Genomic DNA, 26,785 nt, shown 5'->3' with positions numbered 1-26,785 from the left:
AAGAAGAGTTGACGCTTTTGAGTTGTGGTGCTGGTGAAGAATACTGAAAGTACCATGGACTGCTAAAAGAACTAACAGATCTATCCTGGAGGAAGTGCAGCTGAAATGCTCCTTGATAGCGGGAATAGCCAGACTTTGTCTCACCTATTTTGGTCATGTTGTCAGAAGGGACCATTCCCTGGAGAAGGATGTAATGTTTTGTAAGTTGGAGGTTGATGAAAGAGGGGAAGACCTTCAACAAGATGGATTGACAGTGGCTGTGACCATGGGCTCATGTATAGCAGGGATCATGGAGCTGGCGGGGGATTGGGCAGTGTTTTGTTCTTATGTGCATAAGGTCACTGAGTCGGAAACAACTCAGTGGCACCTAACAACAACAGACAATAACCAGGATGTTGGTCACAGACAAAGAATTGCTAAAACTCCAAAGAGACAGGTGCTTACTATTGCCCAATTCTTCTATCATGGATAGGAAGACAGCATGCAGTTCAGCCCATTGAGCTGACCTGTTCTTATATTCTTCATTCATGTCTTTGCATCTGCTTGCCTTAATGCAGCAACTTTCTACATCAAATATTGTCCATGGACCCTGAAACTGCTATCCATGAATCAAACAGCCTTCTGCAGATCAACATTAAGTTTTTCATAGGGCATTATCCATGTGACAATGGGCTCTAGCAGTTTCTCAGGTTGTTCCAGGGTAGAAACTATGGGAACAGAGGACGCTGGTGGATACAATATGTGTCTGCTTGCATTCCCCGTGGAGCTTTTTCTTGTATGAACAATTTCCATTTTATCATGGAACAATTCTGAGCACCACCTGCCTTATTAGAGTATTTCTCTGACATTATCCAAGACAGTATGGGTATTTCAAATGTTATTATGATTTTATGTCCTTCTGTCATTGACCAGTCTCAGTCAATGCCCAATAGCAGGTGAATAATTGTCTTTCAAGTGGTGTGTGTCATGCTGCAGCATTTGGAAGCTTTCTAGTCTAGAATCCCAATGGTTCCTGAAGGGTGGTACCCTTAGGTTTCTACCATAACTCTAGTATATATAAGCACATGTGACAGATACCTCCAAAATTATGTCTGGATGTTGACATAAAAGTCAAAAGCAGGAGAGTGAGGCTGCTTTCTGTAATTCAAATATAGCCTGCTGTTTCTTGGGCCCTCATTTGACCACAGTTTTCTTCTGAATGTTTTTTGTTTTGTTTTGTTTTGTTTTGTTGCTGTGGGAGGCAGTAATATTCCAAGATCCAGAATATACATTCTCCAAAATCCAAACAGACCAATCAAACAATGTACCTCCTGCTTAGTGTTGGTGGTAGGTAGCAACCACAACTTATTCTTCCTTGTATGAGGAATGTCACAGGTGGCTCCTGCCCAAGTTATTCCCAAGAATTTTACTGCTTGGGCAAGGTCATTGTGTTAGACTGGGTTCTCTAGAGAAGCAAAACCAGTAAAGCTTAGAGGGAGAGAGAGAGAGAGAGAGAGAGAGAGAGAGAGAAAGAAATTTATCTTAGGAAAATGGCTTACACACTTATAGAAGCTGGCAAATCCCAAGTTCTTGGATCAAATGTTAACCTGGAGGCTTTTCCTGACTCACACAGCTGTAGGGGCTGACGAGCTCAAGGTTGGCAGGCAGTGTACTGGCTGCTGACTCTAACAAATGATGAATCCAAGATCTCCAGGCCGAATGGTGGATTGTTCGCTCATAGACAGTTGTAGGCAGCACAACAGAATCTCCATTCACTGAAGAGTGTCTCTTTTCCCAGGATGTCCACAAATGTACTGGAAACTCCCTTTCAACAGATTAGTTGCTCAAAACATATGCATCTGATCCCATCCTTGGAACAACCCACATCACAATTTCCTAAACCACACAGAATTGTGGTCCAGCCAAGTTGACACACAGCTCCAACTATCACAATCCACCCCTTGTCAACTTGGTAGTTGTACACATCTTCTTAGCCATATATAATCTCTAAATAAGGACAATTATAAAGTCATATTTGTGCCTAACATGATACCCTAACATGCGTACAACCAAAATGCATTAACCTTATTTATATTTCACAGTTCATAACAGAAGGAAACAAAAATATTTGATGCACATATACAATGAAGAAATATAACAATCACAGTCCTCATTTCTGCAGCTGGTCATGTGGTCGTAACAGATATTCAGAACTACCTTCTTCCACCACCCATTCTATAGTTTCCTTGCCGTCAGCAAGCACCTCAGCTGGTCATGGCTCTTTGCCTGGTGGGGTGACCCAAACCTTCATTCCTAAAGAGTCTAGGCCCTTAGTAGTCATATCAGAATTGGGTTGCTGAAATTTCCCATTGACTTTAATTATAGGTCATTGTAGTACTAAGAGACTTCCTAAAGAATCTCTTGTATTCTAGATATATTCTTCTTTATCTCCATTATGTAATGTTAATCCAATATCCTTTGGTAATCTGGATCTATCACACCAGATAGTACAGTAATGTCCTTCTTTGTCTGTTGATCCAGAGGCATGAAATAGCCAAAATGTCTGGGTGGCATTCTTAATTTCTAGTTCAATGCAATCAATATTGTGTATCCAGGTGAGGGTGTTCCTCCCTTTGGGAGTAAGATCTCCAGATCCACAGAGCATAGGGTAGCAGGGACAAGAAGCAAAAATGTTTTGAGTGGGTCACTAGGGGTAATAGTAACTGGTACCACTCCCATTTCCGCTCCTTGGTTCAAGCACCCATGAATCTTGACTATTGGAGAAACAGCACCATATATTGGATGTTGGTTTAGAGCATATATAGCCTACTGGAGAGCATTGTCCCAACTCTTCAAGGTATTGCCACCTAGCTGGGACCATTATTGTGTTTTCTGTAGGTCATTCCATTGTTCTATCAAGCCAGCTTCTCCAGAATGATGGGAACATGGTAAGACCAGTGAATTCCATGAGCATAGGCCTACTGCCACACTTCCTTTGCTGTGAAGTGAGTCCCTTGATCTGAAGCAATGCTGTGTGGGATACCATGATGGTGGATAAAGCATCCTGTAAGTCCACGGATGGTAGTTTTAGCAGAAGCATTGAGTGCAGGGAAGGTAAATACATATCCAGAATAAATATCTATTCCAGTAAGAACAAAACGCTATCCTTTCCATGATGGAAGTGGTCCAATGTAATCAATCTGCCACCAGGTTGCTGGCTGATCACTTCGAGGAATGGTTACATATCACAGATCCAGTGTTGGTCTCTGCTGCTGGCAGATTGGGCACTCAGCAGTGACGGTAGCCAAATCAACTTTGGTAAGTGGGAGTCTATGTTGCTGAGCCCATGCGTAACCTCCATCCCTGCCACCATGGCCATTTTGTTCATGAGCCCATTGAGCAATGACAGGAGTAGCTGAGGGAAAAGGATGGCTGGTTTCCACTGAACATGTCATCTTATCCACCTGATTGATAAAGTCCTCCTCTGCCAAGGTCACCTTTTGGTGGGCATTCACATGAGACACAAATATCTTTACTCTGTTGGCCCAGTCAAAGAGATCTATCCACATACCTCTTCCCAATATGTCCTTGTCACCAATTTTTCATGTTCCTCCCAAGTCCTAGACCATGTGGCCAACCCATTAGCCACAGCCCAAGAATCCATATACAATCTCACATCTGGCCATTTCTTATTCCATGCAAAGTGTACAGCCATATGCATGGCTCAAAGTATTGCCTATTGGGAAGATTTCCCTTCACCACTGTCCTTCTAGGAAGTCCCAGAAAGGGGCTGCAGTGCTGCTGCTGTCCACTTTCGAGTGGTGCCTGCATATCGTGCAGAACCATCTGTAAACCAGGCATGAGTTTTCTCTTCCTCAGTCAACCGATCATAAGTTGAGGCCATAGGTACAGACTGGGAGAGGGAAAGCAATGTGGCTGGACTGGAGACCATAGGCATTTGGGCCACTTCCTCATGCAACTTACTTGTGCCTTCAGGGCCTGCTCAAGCCCAATCTCTGATATAACACTTCTATTTAATTATGGAGTGCCGCTGTGCATGCCCAATTTTATAACTCTGTGGGTCAGACAACACCCAGTTCATGATGGGCAGATCAGGCCTCATGGTTACTTGGTGGCCCATGGTTGGGTTTTCAATCTCTACTAAAACCCAGTAATAAGCTAAAAACTGTTTCTCAAAAGGAGAGTAGTTATCTGCAGAGGATGGCAGGACTTTTCTCCAAAATCCCAAAGGTCCACATTGTGATTCACCAATACAAACCTGCCAAAGACTCCAAACAGCATCTCTCTCTGCCACCTTCCACTTCAAGCACCATTGGATCAGCCAGATCATATGGCCCAAGTGGCAGAACAGCCTGTACAGCCTGAAACTGTTGCAGAGCCTTCTGTGGTTCTGGGCCCCACTCAAAACTAGCAGCTTTTTGAGTCACTTGATAAATAGGCTGCAGCAACACACCCAAATGAGTGACATGTTGCCTCCAAAATCCAATGGGGCCCACCAGACGTTGTGCCTCCTTTTTAGTTGTGGGGGAAGCCAGATATTATAACTTATCCTTCACTTTAGTAGGAATATCTTGATATTCCCCACACCATTGGACCTCTAGAAATTTCACTGAAGTAGAAGGTGGCTGAACTTTTATTGGGTTAATTTCCCAACCTCTAGCATGCATGTCTTATCAATAAGTCTAGAGTCATCGATATTTCCTCCTTACTAGGTCCAATCAGCATAAGGTCATCAATATAATGGACCAGCGTAATGTCTTGTGGAAGGGAAAGGCGATCAAGATCCCTATGCACTAAATTATGATGTGGTGCTGGGGAGTTGATATACCCTTGAGGAAGCACTGTGCAAGTATATTGTTGGCCTTGCCAGTTGAAGTTAAACTGCTTCTGATGGTCCTTTGAAATTGGTATTGAGAAAAAGGCATTGACCAGATCAATAGCTGCATACCAAGTTCCAGAAGATGTACTAATTTGTTCAAGCAATGAAACCACATCAAGAACAGCAGCTGCAATTGGAGTTACCACCTGATTAATTTATGATAATCTACTATCATTCTCCAATATCCATCTGTTTTTCGCATAGGCCAAATAGGTGAATTAAATGGGGATGTGGTGGGAATCATCACCCATGCATCCATCAAGTCTTTGGAACCACTAATCTCTGCAACCACTACAGGGATGAGGTATTGCTTTTGGTTTACTATTTTTGTAGGTAGATGCAATTCTAATGGTTTCCACTTGGCTTTTCCTACCATAATAGCTTTTTCTCCATATGTTAGGGACCCAATGTGGGAATTCTGCCAATTTCTCAGTACATCTATTCCAATTATGCATTCTGGAACTGAGGAAATCAATAAAGGATGGGTTCGTTTGGACTTCACTTTAGTTATAGGTCTAGCATCAACAATGGTTGGTTGGGGCAGTTCCTGAGAACATTCAGCAATGTCTTCCATGGCCTCTGCCTCAGGCAATGACCCAGCAGGAACAGTTGGTTTAATCCTATCACACTAAATTGGAGGTAATAATGGTTTTACAGTAATCCCTTCTGATGGGAGGGATTCAAAAGAATTTACAAGCTCTATATCCTAATCTCCCTGACTATCTACCCACATGTCCTCATTCCAGATTTCAGGATCTCATTTTTTCCCAATCAATGCCCTGACTTTAACTTCAGACACCATTCTGGGTTGGCAATTCAATTGGCATTGTTATTCAGCTACCCTTACAATAAGACTCTGGGTTTGGTTTTTGGCATATGAGCTCTGTTACCAGAAGAAATAAAGCTTTCTTTCAGAGCACAACTAGAAACATTGAAGTCTTTTATGTGGGGTTTAAGCTAGGACTCAGCAACTGTGAACTCATCTCGTTTCTTCACCACTTTGTCTAGCGTAAGTAGGATTAACCAACCAGCTTCCTTATACTCCTCATGCTGACAAAATTATAGAAAAGTATCAAGTATGCAATCACCCAGAGCCTCACTACTCAAAAGTACTTGATCTACTGGAGCTGCTATTTTGCATATTAATGTTGCCGCCTCATGCCACAGATTATCAGGGAACTTTTTACTAATGGAGGCAGGGTCACCAGTGGCTTTATGATTAACCAAATTGAAGAACCAATTTAGGAAACCCATCCTTATGATTTTGTCTCTCTAGAACCACTCCTGGTACCAAATGTTTTAGACTGGTTTCTCTAGAGAAGGAAAACCAATAAAGCTTATAGAGAGAGGGAGAGAAAGAGAAATTTATCTTAGGAAAATGGCTTACACACTTATAGAAGCTGGCAAATCCCAAGTTCTTGGATCAAATGTTAACCTAGAGGCTTTTCTCGACTCACGCAGCTGTAGGGGCTGACAAGCTCAAGGTTGGCAGGCAGAATACTGGCTGTTGACTCCAACAAATGATGAATCCAAGATCTCCAGGCCGAATGGTGGATTGTTCACTCATAGACAGTTGTAGGCAGCACAACAGAATCCTGATCCACGGAAGAGTGTCTCTTTTCCCAGGATGTCCATAAATATACCGGAAACAGGTGGCACCCTTAGGGAAACTCCCTTTCAATGGATTGGTTGCTCAAAACATTTACATCTGATCCAATCATTGGAACAACCCACATCACAATAGCATAAACCACACAGAATTGTGGTCCAGCCAAGTTTATACACAGCTCCAACTATCACAGCCATGGATTTTTGCTTCAATTATTAACCAGACTCTCTTCATCATGTAGGCCACCACAGTTTTCAAGTCTGCCTTAGCCTTTTCTTCCATGCTTTATATTAACATCAACATATATCAACAGAAGGTATCGTTACACTTGAGATTTGCAGCAACTACAAATTTTTTCTAACCAAACTATGCCTATAAGCCAGTGAATTCCAATTACTTTGTGGCAACACATTGAAAGCATATTAAGATCCTTCAGAACAGAAGGGAAACAACCACAACAGCAGAAGACAGAGTTGGAATAACTTCTCAGAGACATCCAAACACACTGAGAGAGAGAATCACTGGGCCTGGAGGCTCAGGACCATAGTCTCAGGGCACATCATTCTCAATTGGCACAACCTAGTATATAAAAATCTTGTTCTACAAACTGCTTTGGTGAGTAACAACTGGGGTCTTAAAAGCTTTCTAGGATGCCATCTGGAGCAAATAAGAGTGAAGAAAATCAAAGGCATCTGGAAACAATTAGTCCAAGGATAAGATGGACCACTAGGACTTCAGCTTTTAAGACTCCAAGACCAGAAGAACTATATGGTGTCTGGCTACCAATGCCAACCACTCAGAAAGGAATCAAAACTGGAGATCCTGGATAGAGTGAGAGGCAAAATGTGGAACAAAATTAAAAAAACACAAAAACGATCAGACTGGTGGAAAGCCTGAGACTATGGCCCCAGGTTACCCTTAAATCCTAGAAATGAACTCACTTCCATGATTGGCTCTCAGCCCAACAGTAGAAAGACCTCCTTTCAGAATATCCACCCCATGGCAATGCACCCACCTACTCTCGGGAGATGCATCCCTTAGGTCAATCAGCTTAAGACACCAGAGGGGCAGCATTCACATAGAGGGAAAGCTGGAGAGACAGTTAAGAAGGGAACAGGGAGAGAGTAGTCACAGGGAGAGAAGAGGAAGAGAGGAGAATTTTCTTTATGGTTGGGGATGGTAATCAGGGCCATGAAATCAAATGTGCATGAATTGTTGAAAGTAAACAAAATTTGCTTTGTAAATTTGCAGCCAAGCACAATAAAATAAATAAATAAATAAATAAAAGATTGCTCTCATATGAAAGCAACCTATGGCTGGTTCTTTTCAGAGATTGGGATCAAGAAAAAGCCATTTGCAGGTTCAGTCACTGAGCACCAGTCTCCTTTAGCCTGCTGTACTTTGTGCACCCTTGATTTCATGTCTGGAACAATCAAAGTGACAAGAGGAACTACTGTACTTAGGCCTCAATAGTCTACTGTTAGCTTCCATGAGCTACCTGCCTTTTTCATGGGTTGTACAGGCCAGTAATACAGAGAATTTGTTGACACCAGTACTCTAACCTTCAGCATGACTGTAATCAAAGCAATAATCTTCTGCTGTTCAACAGATATCCTATATTGTTTCAAACTAACAATCTGAGTGAGTTTTCAAAATTGTAATTGTTCCCAAGTAGCAGATCCAATCAACACTCAACTAAGGGGACACTTCACTTTTACAATATCAGGTAGAGAGTGAGACCCCGACCAAGTAGTTGGGAATTACCCATTCCATATCCATACTACTAATACATTCAAGTAAGGGAGATACAACTACTTCACACAAGATCTATTTAAACTTTCCAATTCTTATCCAAACTTTCACCACAATCTTCTCAACTCTTGCATCCTTAGGCTGTTAACTTAGACTGTTAAAAACTTCTTTGAAAAGATTTCTAGCTTCAGTACATTGGGCTCTTGTGTCCAGTAGCCCCAAGAATGCCTCTTCCCATACACAGGCCATTTTACCCACACATGTGTATGTCAATTGGGTCACCTACTGGGGGCTGGACCAGAAGACCCCAGGCCCCCTAATCAATCTTTATCTTCATCAACTAGCTGAGACTCTGCTTCAAATGGTCCCTGATGGGACTTCTCATCATAAAATTGCTCTTTATTCCAGAGAATAGAACAGCTTTTTCAGGCCTCTTTAATGTTACGAGACCAGCAGGAGTTTCCATTGGTCCAGCCAACCTTCTGTAGTGTTACATTAGAACTTCTGTCTTAATTCCATTAAGGTGTACTATATTCATACCATTTCTTAGTAACCATCTAAAAATCTCCTTCCTACTTGGGTAAGTTCTTTCCCCATTGCCTCTTTCCATTCTCTTATGAATCACTTTTATGTTTCCTGCATATGTAAGACCCATGTGGTGAAGCTCTGCAAATAGGTGTGACAGGGCTTCTTAGATTGTTGCTTTGTTTCACAGTAGCAAGATTACATGGGGTACCTATGTAGAAGGGCTCCCCTTGAGTATCAGATCCTCCATGATCTGTGTAAGGGATATACTCATTGGGTGAATATTCTGATCGCCATAAAGCCAATCCAGCATGACTTTCATAAACGTACATTTACTACATCCTCTGGAGTGTTCAATAGGGTATTTGGAGGGAGAGAGGGGCAATTTTACTTCTCAAGGTTAATCAATATTACTGAAAATTTTATCCATTCCCTTTGGGTTAACCTTTTGTGTAACTGGATCCTGTACCACCATTCATCACTGTTCTATAATAAGTTGTGGTCTTTGTATCAACCCAAACAGACTCTTCCATTTTTAGCATTCAAAACTAAAGGCATTTTCACTGAATTACTCACTCTCACAATCCATTTCAGTAAAGGATCCTCAGGAAGCTGATTGATGTGCATATTGAAGCAATTCCTTTTCAGTAGTGTCTTCATTTTGCCTGTTTTCCTCTTGGACTATTTTTTGGTGGCCAGAGGCCATAGGCTATAGGCCTGTTTTTCCAACATGATTTTTGCTTTCTGTGTTGGTAATGAGACTATCAGTCACAGCTCTGACCAGATTGGATCTGGGCTTGGTTCAGTGCTACAATCAGTCCTTACATTTTTTCCCCTGCCATTGCAGCTATTACTGGTAACAGAAACTAAAGAATTGTATGTCTCACTCTTTCCTTACCACTCTGTATTTCCATATGTATCCAACTAGCCAATTCCTTAGTGTTAGATCTATCACTCTATTCTCCATGAATAACTTTTGCCATTGGTAACTGACTACAACACAACTGCTTCAATCCTTAGTTGTTTTTTTATCCCATCCAGAAACTCTAGATTTCTCATACTCATATTTATCACTTTTTTTGTTTGTTTGTTTTCTCAAAAATCACATAATCCAGACAGCCTGGAAAACCCCACCATTCTGACATCAATTTTTTAAATAATATGTTTTAGCAAGATTAACACAGATTGGGCAATCTACTTTTGTAGTGATAACACCTTAGAAACCCAAGGAGGGATCGCTATGAGTGAGGTCCGACTTGATGGCCGTGAGTTTGTTTTTTTTTTTTTTTTTTCTTTTTGAGTCTCTATGAGACAGAGGTTAAATATGTTCCAACATGCAACTTTTCCAAAATTTTGTACCACTCCATCCTTTCAACTACTCTTTTTCCCCTTACTATTCTCCCTCTCATCTTAGAGTTCAGTACTTTGCTATAACTGCTCACAGAACTGATGAACCATCAAGGAAATGGCTTACACAGCTGGGGAGGCTAGTAAGTCCCAAATCTATGGTTAAGGTATCAATCTGGAGTATCCTCTTCCCTCCTGTGTTGTTGCAGGGGTGACAAATCCAATCAGCAGGTGACAGGAGAGGCTGCTGTCTTACAAGTCTGTAGAAGCTGGTGAATCAGGTTAGACCATAGGCTGCTGTCTCAAGTCACAAACAGGAGGTCAAATGATGACAAAGCAGATGCAAGATCCAGAACAAGAGAGAAAACTTTGCCAGAGAATTCATACATTCAATGCAAACCATATATTTAAGGAAACTAAGAGTGGTGACTTGAGTCATACTCTCTGGTAAAGTTGTAACTCAAGACACATTTCCTTCTAATACTGCCTCATTTACACATCAGACTCAAAAATGGAGCCATAACTACAGGCATAGGAGCTAGTATTTATAATACATCACAAAGTAGAGGACTATGACTAAAAGAGCCATATTAAGTAATGCACTACACCTTGCATATGTACATTATTCTATCACTGACAGCATCGTACTTCATGATAGATCTTGAAATGTTCTTTTGACGATGAATGCAACTCTATTCCTCTTCAATCTGTCATTCCCAGCATAGTAACTATATGATTGTCCAACTCTAAACAGCCAAAACAAACCTATTTCTGCTCACAAATGCCAACGATATTGATCTTTATGTATTCCATTTCCTTTTTGACACCTTCCAGTTTTTCTAGATGCATACTTCATATATTCCATATTCTATTATTAATGGATATTTTCAGCTGTTTCTTCCTATTTTGAGTTGTGTAACATCGGTAAATGAAGGTGCCCAAAGTTTTGCTTTATCTATGTCATTAAGGTCAATTCTACTTTGAGAAGGCAGCTCTTCCCTAGTTGTATTTTGAGTACCTTTCAATCTCAGGGGTTATCATCTGGCACTGTGTTAGAGAATATCCCACTGCTGTACATAAGGTTTTCACTGGCCAATTCTTTTCAGAAACAATTTCTGTGCCCTCCTTCCTATTCTTTCTTAGTCTGGAAGCCCCCCTGAAACCTATCCAACATGGATGACCATCTGGCATTTGAAATACCAGAGTGACACAACTTCCAGCATCATAGCAAATTGCAAGCCACCACAGTAAGACATCAGAGGAAGGTTGGGCAATCTACTTCCATAGTGATATCACCTCAGAAATCCAAGGAGGGGTTGCTGTGAGTCAGATCCAACTCCACGGCAGTGCATGCGTACAGTATGACAAACTGATAGATAAGTGGTGGTATCAGTGGTTACTAATCTAAATTCCAGTGTTTATAGGGACTTGAAAAGCACAGACTTGACACAGGCACACATCTCTATATTATTCAAACAGCTATACATTCTAGTAGCTTATAAACTTTTTTTTTTTTTGTAGTACATCCTATTATATTTTACCTGGGAAGAATCTTAGAACAAGTTTATTTTAGTTTTCTATATATGCATATTTAGAAAAATCAGGAAATTTGCTTCAATCATACCATTAGCTCACAAGAGAAGTGCAACCATGACCTAGAGTAATTTTTTATATATTTTATATATATATGGAGCTCTGGTGGTGTAGTGCCTGTTGTTTGACTGCTAACCAGAAGGCTGGCCATTCAAATCCACCAGCCACTCTTCAGAAGGAAGACTGGGCAATCTACTTCCATAGAGATACTGCCTTGGAAACCCAAGATGGGGTCGCTATGAGTGGAAATCAACTCAATGGCAGTGAGTTTGATTTTTTTATATATATACGTATATGTATATATAGGGAGCTCTGGGAGCATAGTGGCCAAGGCACTTGACTGCTAACCAGAAGGCTGGCAGTTCAAATCCACCAGCCACTCCTCGGAAGGAAGATGGGGCAATCTACTTCCACCGTGATACTGCCTCGGAAACCCAAGGAGGGGTTGCTATGAGTCAGGTCTGACTCGACGGCACATAACAACAAAAACAACATGTATATATATGCATATATCCCACTATCTGTTTTTCTTGGTCTTTCTCAAGGTTTCCTTATACATAAATAGATAGCTAAATAAAAACACATTTGCATATTACCACATCAATATGGCTTAAGATTTGGTACTGACAGGACAGAAGTTACCTTTCACTCAAAAATTGATTTAATAATTTTGTTTTAGCTATCAATTTTATTCAGCTTGTGTGATATGCCTTGTAAGGAAAATTCTTTCAATCTTACTTTTATTTTCACTCATCTAGTAGAACAAAATTATATATAAATATCATGAAGTTTTTATTCATTTCATTATACATAATCCTCAGGTCATTTTTTAAAGAAATATTTTAATTTTGTGTACCTGTTAAGGCCCTATCCTATTCTATCTGAATTAGAAAGAGAGTGAAAAACATAGAGGAAATAATAGAGACAGACTACTACCCAAAGATGCAGACAAGCTAACTTTAGTAGTCGATCTGGATTGCTAGTCAGGGTTCACTCACCTACCTATCACTTCACTTAGTTAAGGGAGGCTGACTATCTTTGCTGTTGAATAAGTCTCCAAACAGGATTTTTCTAAAAGACACTGCATTTCTTTCTTTAGACTCGGGAGAAGAAATTTTAGGGAAGGAGGTTTGTTGTTCTGTGCAGTTCTTTTGAAGCATGTTTCTTCCATCTTGCTGAGCTCCCAGGAAAGAGGTGATGTGTTTGTGTTTAACTACCATCTCCCTTTTATTTTTCTCCTGGGTGACATGTAAGTGTTCCATATGCTACTGCTTTTTTATGCCAACAGGTTGCATTTGGATGCAGCACCATTTCGATGACAATAATCTCAGTTTGTTTTCACATTAAGATGTATCTAAAGGCACTGCATTGAGGGACAAGACCATTTGTGCCAACATGTTTAATTTTAGCTTTTGAAACACTAATCTCTTTGAATTATTCCCCAATAAAAATGAAGAAGTCTTTCTTGTCTAGAATTGAGCAGCAAGCATACAGTTGAATTTATCAGACTGTCATGTTAGAAAAACAAAATTCCATTGGTTATACTAATGCATTTTAAAAAAAGCAGAATAGAAAGTGAATAATGTGTATGAAAGCTTAAAATAGCAAACATACTATATATCATTAGTAGATTTTAAAACACATCCCAGATTTTGACCGTAACAGGAGGTTAAACTGGTAATTTAGAGTCAATGATTGAACTAAAGGCCGTCGTGCAATTAATCTGAGAATGTCAGAAAATGCCTTAAGTATTAAAAACTAGAACAGTGTATGTGTGTGTATGTGTGTGCATGTTTCACATACTAGATGAAAATATCCAACTGGTTCTGAATATACTCAAATAGTAAGTTTACTAACCATTCTGGTTTGCTTAGAACTGAAGAGTTTCACAGATGTCAGGACTTTTTGTTGCAAACACTGGGACAGTCCCAGGCAAGCCAGGACAGTTGGTCATACTGTGTTATTTTACTTAATCTAACTAAAATAACTAAAGTCATCCTCAAAATGAAAAGGAAACCAAGCTCCATGTTATTCATTTTATTTGTTTTGCCCCATGGAATAGATACTTGTAAAATTATATTGTTATCCCTTTTTACTTTTTACATCAAAATTGCTAAGAATTACAATCAATTTAAAAAATCTAAAACAAAAGAGAAATTAAATTCCAAAAGGAAAATAAAGAACATTAAGGATAGTCATGAGAATACATCATCTAAGAGGGTCTGGAGGAGGATGGAGTATGAGGCACGGGGTGAAGAATGGTGATATTGTTCTCTGTATTTCAAAATCATATTTTGCTAATGATAATTTCAATGAAGTTTTCTCTATTTTCAGTATGTTGCCTCACTCTCAGTCTTACTTTAGACTTTTTGATACAACCTTTCCTGAGTATTTACACTCAGTGTCCAATCAATGGAGGAAAGTTAGTTTTCTGCTTGTACAAGATAGAAGGATATATCTGTTGATCAAATGCTCCATTTAAAGACTTTCCAAGAGTCCTTTGTCTCAGATTCATTTGCTCATTGCTTACTCTTTATTCACCCTCACAAATTATGAGAGTCGGCTTCCATTTTATAGAAATGTTTTTTAAAAGAAATAATCATTTACGTTGTGTCAATTCTGACTCAGAGTGACTCCAATAGGACATTAAAATTGCCCCATGGGGTTTCCAAGTTTGTTATCCTTACAGAAGAAGACTTTCACATCTTTCTCCTGTGGAGTGGCTAACCACTGCACTATCAGGGTTCCTTAAAAAGAATTACTACTTTGAAATTTAAAACTCTAATTATAACAAGGCCTAGCCCTGAATAAAAATTTGGGTCATCCATCTCATCTCTGCAAATATGCACCAAACCATTCTCGACACTACACATGTAATCTCTTTGGTACCACTTCCAAAACTGTCAAGTGTCACTTACTTAAAATCTGAACTCTTTCAACCTCACATGGAACCAAATTGAATCTACCTCTCATCTTGCCAGTGTCTCATGTTTTCCAAAACACCTTTCAGACAAATATACTTGTATCAGTTCAATATTTGGTAAAATCAAATAAAAATCGGAACCAATTTGGTAAAATTATCTGTGCTTTTTAAGTAAGACTAAATACTTTAGCCCATTTTCTGAGAAACTCCATGCAGTTGCTCTAATGATACTTTCTATTTATTAAACTGTTTATTTCTCTTACAACTCTTTGCCATGTCTCACATTCTCTCATAAAATTGTACCACAGTTATAACAAGTCATTTAGTATGCTTTGTCATTCTTGACCTGTTCATGACAATCTTTTGAACCATAATATCCTAATCTCTTCATCTGTGTGTCAAAATACTAATAATTTTTCCAGTAAGAAAGTCTGCCTTCTTCATCCAGAATTTCCTAAATGTATTTATTCTACTGTCCTCTCTCCTGCTTCTGAACATCGAAGAACATCTCTCCGTTCTGGCACTTTTCTTTTTAAAGTTCTATATGCTTTCACGTTTACATTAATTATTAATGTCCTCCACCATTTCTTTATGCCTTCTTTGCTTCTTAGTAGTCTTGAAAGTTTATCCCCTTCTTTTTTATCTATTTATACAGTATTAGCCAAATAATTTGGGAGCTCTGTTTGTGTAGTACCTAAGGCATTGGACTACTAACCAGAAGGCTAGCTGTTGAAATCCACCAGCTACTCCTCAGAAGGAAGCCCGGGCAATCTACTTCTGTAGAGATGCCACCTTGGAAACCCAAGGATGGTTTGCTATGAGTCAGGTTTGACTCAATAGCAGTGAATTTGGTTTTGATTTTTGTGTTTTTTTAATTCAAATAATTTAATTAATGAAGATTATTTAAGTGGACATTGCTTAGAAAGTGCCTTTCTTAGCAGTCTACAAAATAAGGAGCTCAAATCAGGCATGAGAAGATACAGATTCCCCTCTTAGGCTTGGCAATCATATGATTATAATATTTGGCAAATCACCCAAAAATACCTAGTCACAAATTCCTTATACAAACTAAGGGTTATAGTAATACATGCCTTGAAGTTTTGTAAGAAAAAATATAGCATGCATAATAACATTTTGTAAGTTGTAAAATGTCACACAAATGAAAATATGATTTAAGCATGACCTTGAATTAGTTAGTTTAATTATTTTTCTTCACAGTGACACAAGTTGGAATATTCACTTGTTTAGAGGAGAAAAGAAAACTGGAGATGAAGGAGTATAGCTTCTTATGTCCCCCAAATCACCCCAAACCTAGCTATACTCTGAAAGTAGAGAATGTTGAAAAAGTCAGTAAATGTGTTTTCTGCTTGGGGGTGGGGTGTTGTTTTTGTTGTTATATGCTGTTGAGTCAGACCCAACTCATAGCAACCCCTCCTTGGGTTTCTGAGGTGGTATCACTACGAAAGTAGATTGCCCAACCTTCCTTCCGAGGAGTGGCTGGTGGGTTTGAACTGGCAGCCTTCTGGTTAGCAGTTAAGTGCCTTAGGCACTATGCTACCAGAGCTCCCAGGGGTGGAGTAGGGGCTCAGAACAAAGCAGAAGAGTAGGAAGTAAAACATTTGTTTCTAAGTTAAGTGCTTTACTACCAAAATTTTTCCCTGCTTAAGAAGCTGTCTGCAGTTCTCAACTGGATAAAATCTTTCTCTCCTAAGGCAATCTGTGTCCCACTGTTATCTCCTCCAGTCCTTTATGGCCTATTTTCTGGGACCTATGACCTCAGTGAGTCTACAGCTTATTATTCTTTCTTTTCCCATTGATCTTCAGCCAAGTATATCCATGTTCTTTCAGATTGCCTTTAAAAATGGCAACAAAGCACTAGAATAAAGTAAGCACAGCTGAATAACTGAGAACTTAAAAGATTACTGTATTTTTCACTAAGAAAAAAAAGTGTCTATGTAAATAACACACACCTACTTATAAGGAGTTCTGGTAGTGTAGTGGATAAGGCACTTTGGCCACTAACCAGAAGTTCAATATTCAAACCCACCAGCTGCTCTGTGAAAGGAAGATGGGGCAATCTACTTCCATAAAGATTTACAGCCTCAGAAACCCAGTGGGGGCCACAATGAGTTGGAACCAACTCAATGGCAGTGAGTTTGGGTTGTTTTTTTGACATATAATACATATAGGATGTATAGGAAACTAACACTCGAGGGGGTTGTATAGTTTGCAAAAAAAATTGTATAAAGTTGTGTGTTATTAGTGTAAAAATACAATACCTTCAATGAATATAAATCGACAAGTTAAACTGGAATACTTTAAATATTTCTGTTAATAATTTTTGTTGTTGGAATTCAGAGCCCTACTTTGAGGGTTTGTTCCTCCTTGAAATAAAAGGCCTTTAACTACTGGGGAAATATGAAGTTTATCAGTTTGGATAGCCATTTACTATATAACTTAAGTTAAGCCATATTGCTTCATCAAGGTTCTACTATATGAAAGAACTGTCTGAAATTGACTCATTAGTATAAAGTTCAAATATTCATGGTAAAAGTCTAAGCAAACTTTTCATTTTGTAATGCCCACTAAGAGTCTATAATCAAAGTACAACCAGTTAGATAAATAAGAAGTTATTAGATTGTTTGTTTGAGGTCTAAACAAAGGATAATGTAATTGCTAGGTTTTCTCCCTACTGTAGATAGTAGCCAGGCATGTATATATATATATATATATATATTTTTTTTTTTCCATCAAAGCCAATCATTGTAGACAGTCAGTCTGACTGAAAAGCTTTAAAAAGATTTCTCCTCAATAATGGAGGCTTTTAAAAAATTTGCCTGCATTGTATTAAATACTCTTTAAGCTCTCTTATCTAATTTTCCTGACAAAAGTTCTGTGGTACTAAATCACAAGTGGACATTTCTCAAGAAACTGAAAATTCACTGAACAACATAAATTATGAATGAGTAAGTGTAAGCTGGATTTGGGGCTTAAGGTTTACTTAGGTCTTTACCTAACAAAACTAAATACTGAATCCAGTGTATTGCTGTTCAGGAATCTTTATTGCATACATTTTTATGGTATCAGAGCATATGTTTTTCTTTCAGTTATTATTAGTCATTAAAAACCCATTATCCAACACTATCAGTTTTGATTTAGCAATAATTTGCCTATTTCCTCTGTCATCTCAGCTTCCTAATATAGAAGCTAGTGAAGGTACAGTCTTCAGTCAAATCACAAGGCTTGTGAAATAAAATTACATTTTTATTTATTTTATTTTGTGCAAAGATATCTAAGTAGCTGTCAAGATGACAGGAAACTAGCAGCATAATAAGATTCTAAGCTTCGCAGAGCATATCTGATTTGCACTTTACTTATAAACATTTTAAAGGGGTGATTATCAACTAAAATATATTTAGATAGAGTGTGTATTATGAGACTTCTGGAAGCAAAAACATTATTATAACTTGAAAAATCTTATCCATTATGATGCTCAAGATATAATTCATATAATTATATAATAATGGTGTTATTAGTTGCTGTTGAATCTGTTCCAACTCATAGCAACCCTATGTACATCAGAACAAAGCACTACCCAGTCCTATGCCATCCTCACAATTGTTTCCATGTTTGAACCCATTGTAGCAACTGTGTCAATTTACCACATTGAAAATTTTCCTCTTTTTCTATGAATCTCTATTTTATCAAGCATAATGTCCTTCTCCAGAGACTTGTTCCTCCTGATAACATGCCCAAAGTACATGAGATGAAATCTCACCATTTTCACTTCTCATGAGAATTCTGGCTGTACCTCCTCCAAGAAAGATTTGTTTGTTGTTGATTTATTCTAGCAGTCCATGTATACTCGATATTCTTTACTAGAAGGAAGGTTGGGCAATCCTACTTCCGTAGTGATACTGCCTCGGAAACCCAAGGAGGGGTCGCTATGAGTCAGGGCAGACTCGACGGCACATAACAACAACAACAACAACATGATAATACAAATGTATCCATTTTCCTTTGGTCTTCCTTATTTATTATCCAGCTTTGGCATGTATATGAAGAAATTGAAAATACCACGGTTTGGGTCAGGAGAACCTTAGTCCTCAAACTGACATCTTTGCTTTACATCACTTTAAAAAGGATTTGCAGCAGATATGCCCAATACAATGTGTTATTTGATTTTGTGACTGCTTCTTCCATGGTCGTTGATTGTACATCAATGGAAATCATTGCTACAGACCAACAAGGAGACTTGAAATAATCCCACTTAGACCCATCATACATTTGATAAAAAAACTGAAGTACAAAGAAGATAAACAACCCCTCCTGAGTAAACAGTTAGTAAGGTCATAACTGGAAGCACTTGCCTAATCCTGTGTGGCTATGTCCCATCTTACATTACGTTTTTCATGTGAAATTAAGTTTATAAGAGTGAATGTAAAAACAAAAATCTCAAAATTTGAATACTATTTAAAACCTCCATTTTCCAAGAGACAACATTATTTTTAATGCATTTGCTGATACATATAAATGTACCAACTCTTCATTTTAAAGACAAAGGATTAAATTTTGTCATTACTCTCCCCATATTTGAGTCCCCCAAATTCTTCTACAGTCTACTTTATGTAAACATACTCTGCTATTGTTAAGTGCAGTCCAGTTGATTCTAACTCATAGAGAGTCCCTGTATGATAGAACAGAACTTCCCCATAGGATATCCTAGGCTGTAAACATTACAGGAGCAGATGGCCACGTCTTTTATCCCATGGAGCCACTGGTAGGTTTGAACCACTAACATTTTGTTTAGCAAATGAGCACATAACCATTGTACCACCAAGCGTTCTACAACATGCTGTGCATGGTATTTTAAAACCCAAATGGATCATGTAGTCAATCTATATTTGAAATCTATCTCAGCCACAAACTTGTCATGACTCAATCTTTACTTGAAATAATAATAATAATAATAATAGCAATAAGGGATATTATATTTGCCTAGCTCTGTCAAATCCTCATGAAATTTATACTCCAGAAGGACAAAGAAGATAATGTTGTTGTTGTTGTTATGTGCTGTCAAGTTGGACCTGACTCATAGCGAACCCTCCTTGGGTTTCCGAGGCAGTATCACTATGGAAGTAAGTTGCCCAACCTTCCTTCCGAGGAGTGGCAGGCTGGATAAATAAAAGAAGATAAAATATGTTGTATAGCTATTGGAGGAGAAACAAAGCAGGAAAGAAGGATAAGGAATGTTGAAAGAGTAGAGGTTGAAACTATATGTCATGTGACCTAAAGATGTTTCATTGAGACGGTGACATGTGAAAAAAAAAAATCTAACATATGTAAGAAAGCTGGGTGGCACAAGCACGTAAGTGCTCATGTGATACAGAGAATTACTTAATATGGATCTTCTAGCTATGGCCTTTGTAACTCCCACCAGATGCCTGGTTGAGATTATACAAATGTGAGGGGTTCCCTAATAATGTAAATAAGGTATATGATCTCCTTGTGTCAGTAGGATCATGCCAATAAAGTGTATGGAACCCTAACAAGGGAGTTGGTCAGTTTTGCCATCTCTCTAAACTTAAAATGAGCCATCCCTGAAATAGGAAGGGAGGAATCACACTACTATCAAGAAAGAAGTGCTAAGATTGGAGTCTGTCCTTAGAAACTGAGATCCCTGAAGTGAGAAGGCAAGAAGCAGCTGCAGAGAAATAGTGGAAGCGGGGTGAGAGACCAAGAGAACGGAGAGACAGCATGAGAGAGAATGGTGGGCAAGAGAACTGAGTGCCCTTGGATGTGAGTCTTGCTGGTAGAGTGGGGTACCTCTTTTGGCATCTATCTTCAGAGCTAAAAGAGCTTTGTAACATTTGCCCAAGCAAGGCAGAGGTCAAAGGGTACAGTGAAGTGTGCCGGTGGTATGGCTGAGAAGGGGCCATCTTCATCAAAGAACTGTGTCCTGAGTTGTTTCTGATTCTAAATTGTAACCTGTGACTTCTGTAATAAACCCTATAATTATGAGTACTGTCTGTGAGTTCTGTGTTAACATTGCAACACATTATCAAACACAGAAGAGAAGTAGAGTGTGCCATGGAAGGGAAGGTTTGTGTCAGAATTATAAAAAGTTTGGAGGGTGGAGACATGTCTGACCTGTGCCTCATAGGAATCAGCCTTGGGCTGTTGATACTGATATGATGATTCTCTTTCCTCTTCATGAAGTTAGAGTAGGTCAGACTCTGCCACCCTTGTGCCCTTTTACAACTCAGCTTCTAACTGAAAAGTTGGCCATTTAACTCACCCATCATGGCCTCAAAAGAGAGACTTAGGAATTTGCTTCAAAAGTTCATAACCAATGAAAACCCCATGGAATGCAGTTAGACTCTGCACACTTGGGGTCACTGTGAAGGTCAACCCAACAGAAACTAGTTTGTTTTTGTTTGTTTGTTTGTTTAAGAAAGCCAGTCATTGATTATCCTGAAGGAGGAATTTCCCAGAAGGAGGAAAGAACAAGTTCAAATTCAGAGGCAGTTGTCTTTAAATCTCTGAAGTGTGGATAAATATACTATTTTACTTATCTCAGACACTTGTTGTTTCACAATAGAAATAATGCACATGAAAACAGTATGTAACCTCTAAATCACTATATTCTTTAGCTGAAATTTTTATTATCATTGCTATTGTTGCTATAATGATTAGAAGGTAAAGAAAACTAAATTGTGAACATATCTTAGACACAGTAACCCCCCACTATAAACAGCTATGATGATTTGAGGCTCTTGGCACTTTGCCTTTGGCTGATGGTTTTATCTCAGGAACTTGTAAAGAATTTGGTTCCTCAGTCATTCATAGATCAAAGCTAAAAATAAAACAGCAACAAAATAAGAGGCCGGATAAGACTTCAGAGTACAAAGACCTACCATTTTTTGTCTTTGCAGTCACTGGACACTTTCCTTTACATATACACTGATTAGGAGATGCTATGACTTGCAAAAATACTTTGAAGCTGTTGCAGCAATTTACTTATACTCCTTTAACACCTTTAAACAATAATAACCACCCTCTGAAAAAGAGCTGACCTACACTTTTCACTTGGAAAACACATTCATGGCATCATTCTCACTTTACTTTTCATTAGCATACATCTGGTAAAGCACATTGCAAAGTGTTTTTTGCTGTTGTTTTTTAAAATATCATTTTTAATTCTTTATTCACTTATCTTAGGAAAGAAGGAAGGCTAGCTCTTTATCAGAATTTCTCAACTCATATCATCACCATCATCAGGTATATTTATAACATATTATTAATATCACACACAAAATAATTTATTGAAGATAACTCAAAAATGTTTGCAGCAGTATACTGACAGGGAAATTCCAGAAATGCAAGCTGGATTCAGAAGAGGATGTACAATGAGGGATATTATTACTGATGCCAAATGGATCTTGGCTGAAAGCAAAGAATACCAGAAAAATATTTATTTGTGTTTTATTCACTATGCAAAAGCATTCAACTGTTTGTGTCATAACAAATTATAGATAACAGTGAGATGAATGGGAATTCCAAAACACTTAATTGTACTCACAAGGAGTTTGTACATATATACTAAGAGGGTGTCATTCAAACAGAACAAAGGGATACTGCATGGTTTAAAATCAGGAAATGTGTGTGTCAGGGTTGTATTTTTTCACCATACTTACTCAATCTATATGTAGAGCAAATAATCTGAGAAGCTGGACTATATGAAGAACACACCATCAGGATTGGAGGAAGACTCAAGAACAATCTACAATGTGCAGATGGCACAACCTTGCTCACTGAAAGTGAAGATGACTTGAAGCATTTAATGATGAAGATTAAAGATTACAGTCTGCAGTACGATTATACCTTAACATAAAGAAAACGAAAATTCCTCACAACTGGACCAATAAGCAGCACCATGATAAATGGAGAAAAAATTGAAATTATCAGGGGTTTCATTTTGCTTGGATCCACAATCAACGCCCATGGAAGCAGCAGTCAAGAAGTCAGATGTTGTCTTGCACTGGGCAATCTTCTGCAAAAGATCTCTTTACAGTGCTGCAGAACAAAGATGCCACTTTTGAAGACTAAAGTGGGCCTCACCCAAAGCATGGTCTTTTCAATAGCCCCATATGCATGTGAAAGAAACCTGGGCAATGAATAAGGAAGACAGGAAAAGAGTTGATGCCTTGAATAAGGAAGACAGAAGAGTTGATGCCTTTGAATTGTGATGTTGTCAATGATACTGAAAATACCATGGACTACCAGAAGAACAAACAAGAAGTGCACTCTGAATGTTCCTTGGAAGTGAGAATTACCTCACCTATTTTGATCTTCTTTTCAAAAGAGGACCATTCCCTACAGAAGGATATCATGTTTGGTAAAGTAGAGGATCAACAAAAAAAAAAGGGCAAGACCCTCAGCGAGATGGATTGACATAGTGGCTGCAACAATGTGCTCAGGTATAGCAAAGATTGTGAGTATGGTGGATGACTGGGCTGTGTTTCATTCTGTAGTACATAGGGTCACTATGAATTGGAGCCAACTCAATAGCACCTAACAACATGTGATCATATTGCCATCCATGTTCACCCTTGTACAAAGCAAAGGCATTGCCTTTGACTTAGTAAAACTGTAAAAGTTTTCTCTTCTCTTTATGTTAAAGGTATTGTCATTGTTGTGCATTGCAGTCAATTCTGATTCTTAGTAACTACATGTGTGAAGAGTAGAATCATTCTGTAGAGTTTTCAAGATTGTGACATTCGGAAACAAATCTCCAAGCCTGTCTTCCAAGGCACCTCTGGGTTGGCACCTTTCAGCTAGTAATCAAGTGCTTAACCATTTGCACCACCCATAAACTCCATACCAAACCAAAACTTACTCCCATCTAGTAGATTACTACTCTTAGGGATACTCTTTGTGTTTCCAAGGCAGTAAATCTTTATGGAAGTAAATTGCACAGTCTTCCTTCCATGGAGTGACTGGTGGGTTTGAACTGCCAACTTTCAGGTTAGGAGTCAAATGACTTAGGCACTATGCCACCATAGTCCATTATGCCACTAGAGACTGTGGACTCCATAAATGTACACAAAACCAAACTCACTGCCATCCACTAGATTGCTCATAGGGATCTCCATGGGATTTCTAATGCTCTAAATGTTTATGGAAGCAGAGTGCTCCATCTGTCTTCCACAGAGTGGCTGGTGGGTTTGGACCCCTAACCTTTTGGTGAGCAGCCATATGCCTTAGTCCCCCATAGTCCAATGCTGCCATTACTGATCTAGTCAGTCATCCTCTGGGACAAAATTGTATGGGATAAAACCACTGGGATCAGGGTAAAACAATTCTGATTCAAATTATGACTATCATAACTTTTCTTTCTTACCTCTCTTTCTCTCCCCCTACCTCCTTTCTTTCTTCATTTATTTTTTTTTTTCTGTCACTTAAAGAACAGAGAATTGACTCTCAAACTGAACTCAATTTGAATCTTAACTCTACCACTTACCAAGTGCAAATGTATCTTAGTCATCAATCCCCTCTAAGCCCCAGAGTTCTTTTCTCATAGAATAGGGATTATATCTTTTTTGGTGAACTATATATAAAAATAATTTTCTGATATTTTGCTAATTTTTAGTTTTATTATTTATCTTTTCAGTATTGAGTTGTAACACTTCTTTCTATGCTCTGGATAAAAATCAAGTACCTCTTTTCTTCCAAATTCTGGTTTTCTTCCCTTTTCTTAACAGCAAAGGGGAAAAAGAAAGGAAACTTTAGGGGTGAAAGATATATTCCATATCATAACTGTATATTTTTTCAAAATTCATCAAATTATACATTTATGGTTGAAGGATTGTATTGTATGAAATTAAACCTCAATAGAACTGATTAAAAGTAGTCATGAATGATAGCTCATACTTTTAAAATTGAAAGACTGATGCCTGTGTATTTATTAGCAATATTCAAGGACATTTAGAAAATTATAAGTGTATGAGTATAAATTACATGAAATTAAGCACTGACCCAAAATGTTGATAACTCAATAACTTTAGTACCAGACCATCAGGTGATTAAATGCATTCTACTTCCTTATTCTCTTATATATGATAATCCTTTTGCAGTGATCTGACAAATAGAGATCCTTGTCCTTTCCTGACTATTGCTGTCCAAGGAGAAAGATGTATTAATGTGTGATATAAAATAAGATTTTTTAAAAGTTGATGAAGAGTAATCCCAGAACAATTAAGTTCCTGATCGATGTAAATGGTTAAGCACTTGATTACTAGCTGAAAGATTGAAAGGCCCAACCCATCCAGAGGCACCTCAGAAGACAAACCTGGTGATCTACTTTCAAAAGGTCACAGCCTTGAAAACTCTTTGCAGCAGTTGTGCTCTGCATACAAGGGGTTACTATGAGTCAGATTGGACTCCATGGCCAACACCAACAACAGCAACAATCCCAGGACACAGAGTATAAAGAGTGTATTTTCTTTTGATATAGCTCAATAAACTAAGTTTTGTCACATTTAACATACACAAAATTGTTTCAAAATGTGTCTGGCAGTTAACCACAGTGAAAACATATCTTGGATATGCATCCTAGTTCCAACCCTTTCTATTTGGTGACCTAGGATATGTACTTAATAAATCTGTTCCTCCCTCATAGGGTTATTATAATTTTTAAAATATGTTAGTATCTGTAAAGTGCTTTCAACAAGGCACGTCAAATTCTAAATACATAGTAAATGTTAACTGTAATATTCTTTAAATAAATATTCCAATTGCCAATAACCACATTCTAGATAATATGTCATATAGTTATCACCCAACCTTTCTCTGCTGTACCATGTTATGTTTAATCTTTCCTTCTGAGCAATATTTTGTCACTTTCAGGATACAGGAAGTGCAGTTCAATAATAACTCATCTACTATTAAGGAGGATGGACAATAAATACGAGTGTGTGTGTTTCTTGACTGACCACATCTTTCAATTGCATTTCTTGACAGGTTGTTTTCAGAGAGGCAGTATGCACTATCACATGTAGGAAAAGGGAGAATATCTTTTTTTTTTTTTTTTTCCTCTCCATGTTTCCTCTCATCTCCCATCTTTGATAAATATTTGCCTCATGAGACATTTATTTCCCTGAGCTTTCAGTTTCCTTTGTCTGGATTCTCTAGGCAACTAAAGGAAAAGACAGAGCTGCTGAGAATACTCTTTGTCCAGCAGACAAAACAATAACCTTTACCAGTAGCAATAGTCATGGTGTTTCTTGAGCTATAGCAACAGTAACTTCAGCAGCAAAAACATGGATCTGAAAAGGCAGTAACACGGTAAGTCATTGCCAGGGCCACTGTGGTTGGGGACCAAGGTAAATGTACCAAACTGGGTGATACCTTAGTCAAATCTTGGGCATCTGACACAAGACTTGGTACCATGGCTTCTTTACCAGTTTTCTGATGCCAGCTTAGCTTCCTTCAGCTAAGTGTACTGTTCTTTTTATTTTACTGTGGTCAGAGGATAAAATGGATTATATCACTATATAAAATGGATAAAATTCTTATATCACTACACGAAAATGCAATATATGTATCTTGATATATACATATATCAAGATACATATATTGCTGTTCTTAGGTGTTGTCAAGCTACTCTAACTCAAGCCTGCCTTATGTGACAGACTAGAACTTCCTAATAAAGTTTTCTAGGCTGTAATCTTTATGAGGGGAGCTCTGGTGGCATAGTGCCTAAGGCTTTTGACTGCTAACCACTAAGCCGGTGGTTAAAACCCACCAGCCACTCCTTAGAAAAAAGGGTGGGCAGTCTACTTCCATGGTGATAATGTCTCAGAAACCCAAGGAGAGGTCACTATGAGTTGGTTCCAACTCGTCGGCATTGAGTTTGGTTTGGTTTGGTAATCTTTATGGGAACAGATTGCCAGGTCTTTCTTCCATGGAGTCGCTAGGTGGATTTGAATCACTAACTGTCAGTTAGCAGCTGAGAATTTAACTCTTGTGCCATCAGGACCCACTGTCTGTCTCTCTATATACATATACATATACATATACATATACATATACATAGGAGCTCTGGTAGCATAGTGGCTAAAGCACTTGACTACTAACCAGAAGGCTGGTGGTTCAA

Source organism: Orycteropus afer, unplaced genomic scaffold (assembly GCF_000298275.1).
Source record: "Orycteropus afer afer isolate SDZICR_OR568_19922 unplaced genomic scaffold, OryAfe1.0 scaffold00047, whole genome shotgun sequence".
NCBI classification, from domain to species: domain Eukaryota; kingdom Metazoa; phylum Chordata; class Mammalia; order Tubulidentata; family Orycteropodidae; genus Orycteropus; species Orycteropus afer.
The sequence above is the reverse complement of the archived record's forward strand: the minus strand, read 5'-3'. Positions refer to the sequence as shown.